This window comes from Bos taurus, chromosome 20 (assembly GCF_002263795.3).
Source record: "Bos taurus isolate L1 Dominette 01449 registration number 42190680 breed Hereford chromosome 20, ARS-UCD2.0, whole genome shotgun sequence".
Lineage (NCBI taxonomy): Eukaryota > Metazoa > Chordata > Mammalia > Artiodactyla > Bovidae > Bos > Bos taurus.
In genome coordinates, this window is record NC_037347.1 from 46,625,607 (window position 1) to 46,637,856 (window position 12,250).

The 12,250-nt window shown below is 31.7% G+C and overlaps 1 protein-coding gene across 2 annotated transcripts in view; it reads left to right on the plus strand.

Annotated features, from left to right (window-relative positions):
- Positions 1-814: 814 nt before the first annotated feature.
- CDH9 (cadherin 9) overlaps positions 815-12,250 on the plus strand; it is a 139,227-nt gene continuing 127,791 nt past the window's right edge. The window contains exon 1 of one of the 2 annotated variants that reach the window (XM_024981380.2): positions 815-1,118. The gene's annotated coding sequence lies outside the window, so the exon portion shown is untranslated. 2 annotated transcript variants of the gene reach the window in all.

Consider the following 12,250-nt stretch of genomic DNA (forward strand, 5'->3'; position numbering starts at 1 on the left):
TATTGATATTTTTGGCACTTATGCTATTTACTTACTGTGATTTAACGAGCCGTTATAAAGTGAGCCATATTCCCACTATGCATTTCATACAACTATTACTAGAACTTCTTTTCAGAAAGATTTATCTACAAATCAATATTTCTCTTATTGTACCATTTCCAGAAGTACTAAAGAAACTTCTAAAACAGGATTTGATTCTGTTATAGTTTACCCTCTCTAATAGTTGTACAATGTACAGCAGCAAATCTAACAGGTGGAATATCTAGTTTTTATCATGTTGCTATGGTCACAATTATATGTGGACATTTCCAAGAAAGGTGAAAATACATCAATTGCATTATCAAAAGATTAGCAAAACGTTATAGAAATCTGAAATCATATTTAAAATCATTCTCTTTACTGAAAAATCATGTTAAGGTATTAGATGTGTTAAATTATTGTTAATGAAAGATTATTTTAGTCTATAAAGTCAGAGACACAGATAAAAATTCATGATCACTGATAAATAGAATTTAGATTCTTTTTCTTAAACTTGAAATTTTGAAATTTAAACAGATAGTCATGAATTCTGTGGGGACTATACACAAAATTCCTTTTGAGTATCAGAACTGTCCATGTGATATATATTTGCTACAGATGATTTACAGGTTACAGACATGCTGTGACCTTTCTCTCCCAACTGCAAACATATTAAGCAGAGCTGATTAACGGAGACGGAAACACTGGGTTGTTTTCTCTAATGGGAGTCTTTGACAAAGCCCTCTTTGAGCCCTCCCACTTTATTCGCCTGCAAATCGCCGTGCCTAAAGAGTCTTTAGTCCCCAGCCCAAACCTGGAGCCCTGCAGCGCCATCAGCGGCAATATCTTCCTATGTGAGGGACGTCTCTTATTAATCAGAAACGCTGAATGGAAACCAATCAGATAGAGAGTTCCTTTGGCTTCAGCTTCCTGCCTGTCTGAGTTAAAAGTGATGCTCGCTGTAAGAGGAAGGCACACTGAGATTCAGGAAGATTCAGCTGAGAAGATACTATAAAAAGAGAAGAGAAGGAATGAGAGAGAAGCAACACCGGAATTGTCAGCGCTGAGCAGGGCTAAACTCAATTTCATTACGGAACAAGGTAAATGTCATTTACTTTGCTTGACATTATAAGCTCTTTAATTTTTGCTTTCTTGTAATGTAATAATACAAATAGTGCTTTTCTCTTAGTTGCTGTATTTTGCTCTTTCATTCTCTCTCTCAACATTTGAAAGCAGGTAAGAGTACATTTTTTAGTATTTGGATAAGATATTAAAATGCTCAGGGAAAAACTTGCAATGTTTGCTTCTTATTTTACTTTTACAAAACTGATACCACCAAAGCTCTTTTTGTAGTGCTCAAATTTGCATATGGAGCTTTACTAAAAAAATAAAGCTAAACTTCACATCATGTTGATTTGGGTGGCTTTCAAACACATATTAATTTTGTTTGTGTGTACTATTATTATATTAATTTGAAATAGACTCCTGTTTTTCTCATAACTTTTGCTTACATAATTTGAGTCAGAACTGTCAAAGCCATCTTGATCATGTCTTAAAAAGTGATTTATTTTTAATATTAAAATGAAATGACATAGAAATAATAAAAATACCACATATATAGATAAACATAGGATGCCAGGATAATAGTGATCACTTTAAATGGTGAAGGAGGTTTCTTCACATATTTGTGGTTCTCACTCAGGTCAACATTCTGAGTGTGTACATCTGTTGGCTATAATTGTTCTCCATTATTCTGGGCAAATGTATCTTAATGTAATAAAGACTGGATGAAAACCACAGGAGGGAGTTTCAAAGGCAAAATTGATGTGTTTTATTTGAAGTGATATGGAAAATGCAACGACTTAATGGAGCATTTTTTTTTTACCTTGCATACTCAATATAACCATTCACATCAATTATATTTTCAAGCATGCTAATCTCTAAAAAGCCATGATGAATTTTAATTAAAAGGTTATCAATATTCTATAGCACTTACATTTAGATACTGTTAACAGTGTATGTTCTCAGAATCTATTTTAAATAACAAAAGTGCACAAAGGAACAGTGATCACCTGTAGTAAAGTTTACATTTATTTGTATTATCAACTTTTGGAAGTCTTTTCTGGGAGACTTGTAATATAATATTGTGTTATATATCTATGAGATTAATAATCAAGATTTTTTAACAAGGTCTTTGAAATCTGTAGCATAAAAAAATGAGTGATTTTTGTAATTGACAAAGGTGGTAACTTTTGCAAGACAGGAGGAAATTTTCATGTGGCTCTCTACTTGTCTGTGGAATTAGAATGTTGCCCATCTTCAGCCATTAACTAAGAATGAGCTTGATCATTCAATGTTCTTAACTTGGCAAAAAAGTACAATTTAAAAACCTCCAGCGTTCAATAGAGGATGGATCTTATTTTCAGACTGAGACACTGCTTCATTACCTAGGCAGTGCTATGTCAAGGGTAGCATAATTTGTGTAACTACAAAACTTCTTAATACAGGATTGAATGGTAGATATATTTTGAAAAATAAAGAAAATGAAATAACATGCTATTCCAGCCCATAGCAGCAGAGAAATGGGACTCAACACCAGCAGCATGTATTGTGGTCTTGTCGTCAAACATATTATGGATTCAACTGAAGTTTTCTGAAATGAAGAGAACAAAATAATTGTACGCACTTAATAGATATATTCTGAGGTGTTGAAATACTGTCATCTCTGTATTTGTTTTGAAACATGAGAAAATGTAAGATAAAGCTCATTATATGAGCAAATCTAATTCTGGAAATAATGAATAGAAAAATGCTTCAGAGGAAGCAGAATAGTAGTATCAGTTTAGAAAGAATTCACTAACTTTAAGTCAGAAAGGTTTGTTAGGACTGAAAAAGCAAATCATGTAAGATCATATTACTTTCTAGGATAGAAAAATGATTTTCCCCTTATTATACTATTTATAGTTTAAGAACAATTTTGAAATGTTTCACATAATTATACCACCATTATTATACTCATTGTATAATTGAAATAAAAATGTCTTGTACCACTGCCTATGTATAAAAGATTATGGTATCAAAGTTAGCTTTGAAATTATGTCTTTAAATGTTATGTTGCTCTACTTGATAAACTACATGTTAGATCAGAAGCTCTTCTGAATGTCACCTTGCATAAAAAGATTTCACTGGGTATTTGGTATTTTACTGTGACCCTCATACACACAAAGTTTAGTCAGTTTAATGTCCCTTCTTTGGTACATGCCCCAAATGTGAATTAAATAAAATTTCATCTGATATTTTTTTTTTCTACTGAGTTACTTCTTTATAGACATCAGTAGTAATCTAAGGCAGACATGCATTCCCTATAATCTTTGCACAATCTGGAGGTGCAGTTAATCAGAATGCTTTGGACAATGCTTAAAATTACAATAAAATATGTGAGTAATATGGAAATATATTGTACACAAGAAAATATAAATTAAGCTCTGTTAATTAAAAAATATGAATGTGTGTCATGAATAAACATTGGCTGTAACTTGTTCTCTATGAAAGTGAATGGACTAGATGGATAATTATTTAGTGTTAATACAAATGCTTCAATAAACTAGATCATTAGCTTGTTATACTCTTTAATACTAATTCTGTCCTCTCAAAGGCATTTTAAATATAAAGTATAAATAAATCTAATGTTTTTAAAAAACAGAGTATGATACTTTAAAAATGTTCTATGTGATATTTTAAATATTTGCACCTCTGACTTCAAGGACACACACACACATATATATATATCTTATATATATATATATATATACACACATAATATATTATTCTCTTCTATTATAAAAGCTCTAGTTAGGTTCTTAGGCATTTTACTTGCTAATTTATCTACTTAAGTTTTCTTAAGAAAGAAGAAAATATTCTAAATGGTACCAAAGGGTATTGGTCTTAGTTAGCTTTGTTTTTACCTAATGTAAATTTATGAATACATTATTTTTATTGTAGAATAAGATACTTCTTAAGGTAAAGAAATCATTTCCTTTGTAGCTTGCATATCTGTTTTCAAAATGAGCTGTGTCTTAAAATATACCCCCCTCAAACCTCTTAATGTCTATAACATCTTATCATCTTATTTAGGTGTTAACATAAAATCCTAGAACTTTAAAAAAGGGATTTTAACCACCTCCAACTCTGATGTTGCACAGGAAAACTAAGGTTTAGAAAAATCAGATTATATAACCGAGGATTTCGAATTATATGTGAAAATTGTCAACATTTTGTAAAAATATATCATTACGTGGGAACATTATGTGAAAGTTGAGTCATGAGAATCATATCAGGGATACACACACAGACACACACACACACACACACACACACACACACACACAGAGTGACTAGCTGAAAATACTAGATTGTTTTAAACATCCTGAAAAGTTTTTTTTTTTCTTATAAGTCACTTCAAATTACTCTTCCTGGAACTACCATTATCCTCATCAATAAAATAAGGTAAGGAATGCACAGTGAGGAGAGTATCTTTATAGCACTGTTATACATTTTCATAGCAGTCCTAATATGTTAATGTACTTATTCCTAAATTTAGCACTACTAAGAGATGGTCTTATAGCCATATTAAGAATGCAAAGTGCCTGAATAAAAGAAGGATCTCTGGAGCCTAACCAAGACATTTTATATTAACACTATCAAGAAACACCTCCCAAAGCATAAAAGTCATAATAATGAATCTTACTACTTATGAAGAGCAAATGGAAATCTCATGAGGTTACTGTTGCTGTGGTATGTGTGTGTGTGTGTATAATACATATGTCTTTATACTACAGCCCATGGGATCACAAAGAGTTGGACACACCTTAAGGACTGAACAACAGTTTATTTTTAAGAGAAAAGGTGGGGACAAGAAGAAGGGAGAAGACCTGAATATTTTCTTAAAGTGACATTCAAGGTTTTCCTTTTTTGCCCATATTCAATCACTTTGCTAAATTATAAATCAATTTCAGGAGGAATGGTTGTACTCATAGTCTATATTTCTATTCATGAGCAAGGTAATTATTGGTCTTTCTGATTAATCAATGAAACACCAGAGTGTATGGTTATTTTGTAAGCATTAATTTAAAAACCTACTCTTTATATCACTGTCTGAGATTAACAGTTTGGAAAGAATGGAGATAGTAGTGGCTAGTAGTTGCTATTTGATTCTTGAGTTTAAAGGTGAACGTGTAAGAAATAGATACACCTGGTAGAATTTATATTCAAATATGTTAAAATCACTACACTTTATGTATTATTAATAGAGTATCTAATGAATAGTGGACATTTTCCTCATATTTACTGAAACAAGATCTTAGGAAAGTCATAAAAAGCAAGAAACAACATTTACAGGAAGGAAGTGTAATAAGGATGACAACAATGCATATCAATGTGTATTCTAAGCAAATAAACACCAGTAATTCACTTCCTGTGATAAAAGATATCATGTGAAATACAGTACTTTTATGAACTAGGCCCTCAATACTATAAGTTTTGAAAGGGTGTTTTCCTTCAGACAAATAATTTCTTTATCATCTATTTTTTTCTAGCAAAACAGGTTATTGAAATGATTTAATATAATTGCTTGAAATATTTTTCAAAATATTAACATCTGTGTGTTATAAACACTTCACAATTCAAATCTCTTTCCACTGTAATGGTAATTAACCACAGATGAAACACTGGAGAACATTTACAGGTCAAATTACAAAGTAATATCTATCTATCTATGTTGTGTAGTGTACTTAGTTGCTTAGTCATATCTAACTTTCTGTTACCCCATGGACTATAACCCGCTAGGCTCCTCCGTCCATGAGGATTCTCTATGCAAGAATACTGGAGTGGGTTGCCATGCCCTCCTCCAGGGCTATCTATCTATATCTTTATATATTTATCTATACATCTCCATCTGTATGTATTTCTTTTTCTGTATATATATAGGTAGATCTGTGTACATGTGTTTTTGTGTACCCAAAAATATATAATGGAAAAAACAGACTGTTCTATACGTGAATGTCTCTTTTGCTGTAAAGTTAAAAAATAAAATAAAATAAATTAAAAAAAATAGAAAGGAATAACATGATCATTGCAATGTACAAATTATTATAGCCTTTAAATTAGTAGAATGGTGTAATATTAAGCAGTAAAAATCTGTTTTATTGGCAATCATGGATATGAACAAATAATAAAATAGGAGTTAAAACTACATTTTAATACTGGAAAAGTTTAAACACAAAGTTCATGTTTATGGCTGATTTTTTTAGATAGGGAGAGTTACACGTACATTTTTTAAGACCATAACTAGAAATAATCACTTTCCATTTAATGTACAAAATTCTTGAAGACTTCATAAAATTATAATCTCTTTACCCACTTGTATGGTGGGTAGAAAATAAAGTAGGAATTTTAATGCTATCTCAAGCCATATTGGTTAAAACTTAGATTATTTTTATTGGAAAATAAGATCTTTATTATTTATTTAAAATATAGCCATAGCATGTAATGATTTATTTGGTCATTTTCCATAGTTGAGTGTGTCAATAGCCATTTTATATTTCTTGTATTATTGGGTAAATTAACTATTTGCTTATCCAAATTTTCTTTGTATTAAAAATATGATACTAAGATTAAATATCATTGCTTTATGTCATATAACTTATGTACAATAATTTAATAAATCAGTGAAGGATAAATATGTGTATTACAGTCCTTTAAGGTTAATTTTATATAACAGCATATTACAAATTAACTATGCATGCACTGAGCAGGGTTGAAATAGGTTTAACTGTTAGAATAAAAGCAATACTTTTCCTTCCCCCCTAAATCTTGTCAGTTTATCTAGATGATGTGACATTTTATATATATTTTCAATTCAGTTACACTTTTTTGAGTACAAGAGCATTAAATAAGATTCAGGTTTATATTTCTGATAATACTTAACTCTTCCAAAGACTAAATAATTAATACTATTGTAATAATACATATGAAAATCATCTTTCTTATATGTTTAACTTAGATTAAGATTCCTGATACAGTCATTAACAATGAAGAATGTTATCATATAGGGAATAAATATTTTTTATATAATTGAAATTAACTTTGGTCAGTTTAGAATAGGGAGTTCTATTGAAATATAAATAGTGAATAACAATAATAAGCTTAAAATTTTTAATATAGAGTTATTTTAACTCTTTAAAATAAAGACTTTTTAAAATCAATGCTATCTATGTCTATATATTTAAATGTCTATATGTATACTGAATATATATATGTATGATGTGTCTCAAGCTCACTACTTTGGACTTGAGACCTATGTTAAATTTTGTTTTCAGTAGGTAAATATGGAAGATTGTTTTATTTAAATAAGAAAGTTTCAATTTTAGAAATTTAGAAAATTGATTTCAGAAAATTAAGTGGGCAATTGTTCTAATAGAATTTTTAAAATAAATATATATCAGGAAACTACTTGAGTATATAATTACAAGTGCTCAAAGATGAATACTGAAACTGATGGAGACCAAATGACAGAATGGAGACTAAAAAAGTAATGAGATTCAATGGGAGACTCAGTAGCAGAGACACACAATAATTTAATAATGATGCTATCATAAGTGTCTGATGTCTCCCCAAACATTCTTATGGTTTGGTGCTGACAAATGAAGCATTATCTTTGGATTCACTGTAACTCTATTTAAACACAGGCATAGAGATTCCTCTCCATTTCACTCAAAACTGAACTGTATTTATTGCAGTTTTACATTGAAATTGAGCTTTAAGCATTTTCATGGAAGAATAAAATTTACTTCATGATAATATGTCAATTGTGTATGTCTCGCATTATACTTCAATGACCATATTATTAAATTATGGCCTTCCCTGGTAGCTCAGTTGGTAAAGAGTCTGCCTGCAGTGCAGGAGACCCTGGTTCAATCCCTAGGTAGGGAAGATCCCCTGGAGAAGGAAATGGCAAACCACTCCAGTATCCTTGCCTAGAAAATTCCATGGATAGATAAGCCTGGTAGGCTGCAGTCCATGGGATTGCAAAAAGTCGGGCACAACTGAGCAACAAACACACATTTTAAATTGCACTCTTCTAAAACAATAATTATGTTTTAAACAAAATATTTAAACAAAAATAATTATGTTTTAAACAAAAAAATGTAGGTAAACAACCCAAATGGAAAGAGTGTTGAGTAAATTCTACCCCAGAATGAAAATTTTATTTAGATGATGGGTTTTGACAAACATATCCTTATGTATTTATAACTAATATTTTTATGTAAAATATGGATTTGGAAACAGATTTTAGAAAATAAATAACTAGAATTAGACACATAGTCTTACAATGCAATGACTTTCTAAAAATAAGAGATGTTTTATAAACTATCAGTGATACACATTTTATTAAAATTATAGCTTTATATTATTTTTTAAATGTAATCATTTAATGTTTTTATTACTTTTCATCCAGTATTTTGACTTATGTCAATGGAACTCATATGAAATTAACCTTTATCCCCAAGATGAGAAAAATTTTAAGTATAAGTAGTTAATTTACTAAAAGTATATATATATATATATATATATTTGTGTTTTTTTTTTGGTCATGCCACACAGTTTGCCCTGGGCAGTGAAAGCACACAGTGAAACCACTGGTCACCGGTGCATACATTCTCAGTTGCTCAGTCATGTCCAACTCTTTGTGATCCCATGGACTGTAGCCTGCCAGGCTCGTTTGTTCATGGGATTCCCCAGGCAACAATACTGGAAGGCGAGGAAATTCCCACTAAAAGTAGCTTCTTAACCTATTTAATATATAGGAAAGTAACCATATTTTAAGATTATGTAAAGAACTTTTTGTCTTTAACATGTGATTAAAATGTTCTCAAGAAACAATTCAGTAATAAGATACATCAAATGAGGGGGTGACAGAGGATGAGATGGTTGGATGGCATCACTGACTCAATGGACGTAAGTTTGAGAGGACTCCGGGAGAGAAAGACAGGGACACCTGGCATGCTGCCTTCCATGGGGTCACAAAGAGTTGGACATGACTTAGCCACTGAGCAAATACATAACTATATATAATGCAAGTATATAACTATATATAATGCGTTAATTTTCTAATATGCTTGGTGACATGTATTGTGCTGAAAGTGTTAAATATATTTCTCCTTTAACTATAACTATTATCTCTGAGGAAAAAAAAATGATCCACATCCATCTTCTTTTAACCTTTCACTTCTGCTTGAATTCTGAATTGTTTGGTGGCTAAAATAGACTTCATTTGAGTTGTACGTTTCCCACTGATTTCTACCAAATTGAATGTAAATCTTTAGTGATTCATAGAAGGCAGATTTTTTTTTTCTGATGTAATGACCTATGATAATTTGTTTCTCTTGCTGCTTTTAACTACTTTAGCTTTCTTACCTTCACTGAAGTTTTACTTTTCTGCTATTTCTGTTTCCCTGTTTACTGCTTTGCTCCTTCCACCTACCCCTACACCTTCTGTTTTTCCTACCCCTACACCTTCTCTAATTTCAAGGCAGAATATGTTTAACTACAAGTGCTTTTTCATTCTTAATTTGGCTTGCTTTTCAGGGAGATGATTCAGTGAACTGTAACAGAAAATAGCTTTTCTAACTCGAGGAGCTCCTTAGATGTGATGCTAATAAAAATTGGTCAAAATATTCAATGGATGATTTTATTGATAGAAACACTTCTCTGCCATTCCACTTCTCCCAACTTTACCTTCTAATTGACTGGAAATGGGCGTTATGGTGGTGGTTTAGTTGCTAAGTCGTGTCTGACTCTTGTGATCCCATGAGCTGAAACCCACCAGGCTCATCTGTTCATGGGGTTTTCCAGGCAAGAATACTGGAGTGGGTTGCCAGTTCCTTCTCCAGGGAATGGGCCTTATGGGGAGCTGAATATTACCTGGGTCACAATTCATTAAGAAGAGATAAGTGGAGCAAAGAGACATGATACTATTGACTAGTGGGTTTGACTGCAGGTCCAGGAATGTAGCCCTGACTTGCATACAGCTGCATCAAGATTTTGGAGAACCATTAATAAAAATCAGGACTTGCAACTGGTAAGGCTGTTCTTTGTATAGTTAATATACATAAGGTGTATGTGTGAGGAGACAAATTAGCAAAAGTATTTTCATGCTGACTGCTCAAGAATCCCAAAACTGATACCTATGAACTTTTCACATTAAGAAGCTGATTGTGTTCCATTTTCATGTAGTGGAAATGACAGTCCATCTTACAGTTCGCTGGTATTGGCAGAAGCAATGCTTCTCATAACATCAATAGCAGTATGTGGTGCTCTAAATATGTGCAGGTTTATTGAGAAGTCTGTTCAGAATCTTATATGCATCCTTTATGTTCTTTTAAGTTCACTATCAGGAGAAAAAGATCTTCTGATTAGTTGTAGAAATTAATTTTTCCATTGGCTGATTATTTCATTTTCTTAGCTTTGAATTTATTCATCAGTGAAGATCTGCTTCACGTCTTAGGCTCTGTGCTATTGTGGGACATGTTCTGGGAAGACCATCACATGGAAATCACTTTCATTTCCAAACAGCTTCAGTTGTTAGAGAATCTCCTCTTGCCATAAGTGGCAACATTTATCTTTGCTGTCTCTCTTTATTTTTTCTTAGTTTTCCTTGGTATTAATTTTTCTTTCACCATTATGTAATAGTATTAAAAGAAAAGTATTCAAAGAAAACATTGTCCAGCCTATACTTTCCTTTCAGTGTGAACAGGCCTCGTTTCTTCAGTTTTAAAATAAGTAACATTTTATAGACTGCTATACCATTCCAGTTGCCCTGTGCAAATTGAACTCTTGTTTGATATTATCCCAAAATTGAGATCAATAATCCTAATATGAAATAGGAGTACACAATAAGTAGGACTATAACTCCCTTTTATAAGCTGCTTTCCAAGTTAATCCAAGACCATTTTTCTATTCTTCTTCACTGCTTTCGAATGACATACATAGAAAAAAATGTCTTTATGATTTATAATTCTGTGTTACAAGGCAAAATACCAAATCCTAAGAGATAAAATACTAGTCATATCTTACATCGATCTTTTACTGTCTTGTCCTTCAACCAGTCTTCTTATGAAAACTTTCATATCTCTTTTCCCTAATAAGATAAGAAATTTTAATTGCTCACCTACCCAACAGTATGTTTAAATATTTTTCTCTTTTACATATACCCCTTTTTTTTTTTTTTATTTCCTTTCTATTTAGGTCATCATAGGGCATTAAGTATCCCTGGATTGGGAAGATTCCTGGAGAAGGGAAAGGCTAGCCATTCCAGTATTCTGGTCTGGAGAACTGCGTATAGTTATGCGGGTCACAGAGAGTTGGACACAACTGAGTGACTTTCACTTTCACTTTCTTTTCTGTTTTCACTTTCTTTTAGGGCATTAAGAAGAGTTCCCTGTGCTACACACCAGGTTCTCATTAGTTATCTATTTTATACATATCAGTGTGTATATATGTCAATCCCAATCTTGGCCTGTTCTCTAGTATGTTTAATTAATGATATATTCCACAAACTATAATCTTGTAAATTAAGAATATATCTCAGTAACCTCTTCTCCCTTACCTCTAACCCACCCTTCATCATGTCTAGAAATACATCAGTACTTCTCAGCCTTGGATATGAGTCTTCAGCAATTCGTTTATATATTTTAGTTTTGTTCTGCTATATTATGAATCTTAAAAGTATGTTCACAGCCTTAAAGGGCCCAAAATATACATTTCAAATGATCAGAACTATCCTGGAATCCTTATAAAAATATTTATGATTTGGTGTGAGTTCCCTGGAAGAAAGACCAAAGCTTTCATTATATTTATGGACTTTTCATATTGAGCTGACAAAGCTGTGGACTGCTTAACAGTTTATAAGTTAAAATATTTGTAGTTAACATACAAGTTTATCAAAATAATAGCAAAAATGCACTTGGCTGATGATGTAGGTAAATATACAATCTCTTCCCAGCTCCATTTACAGGTTCTGTCTTGTTGGTAAGTTATCTTCTGTTCTGGGTACAAATTTTCTCATATATAGTAAAATGCAATGAGCAGGAAGTTTAGATAGGTAATATTTTATGGTCATAAGGGCAAGCAAAGTCCTGGAGTCATACATTTAAAATATAAAAGTAGTTTTACT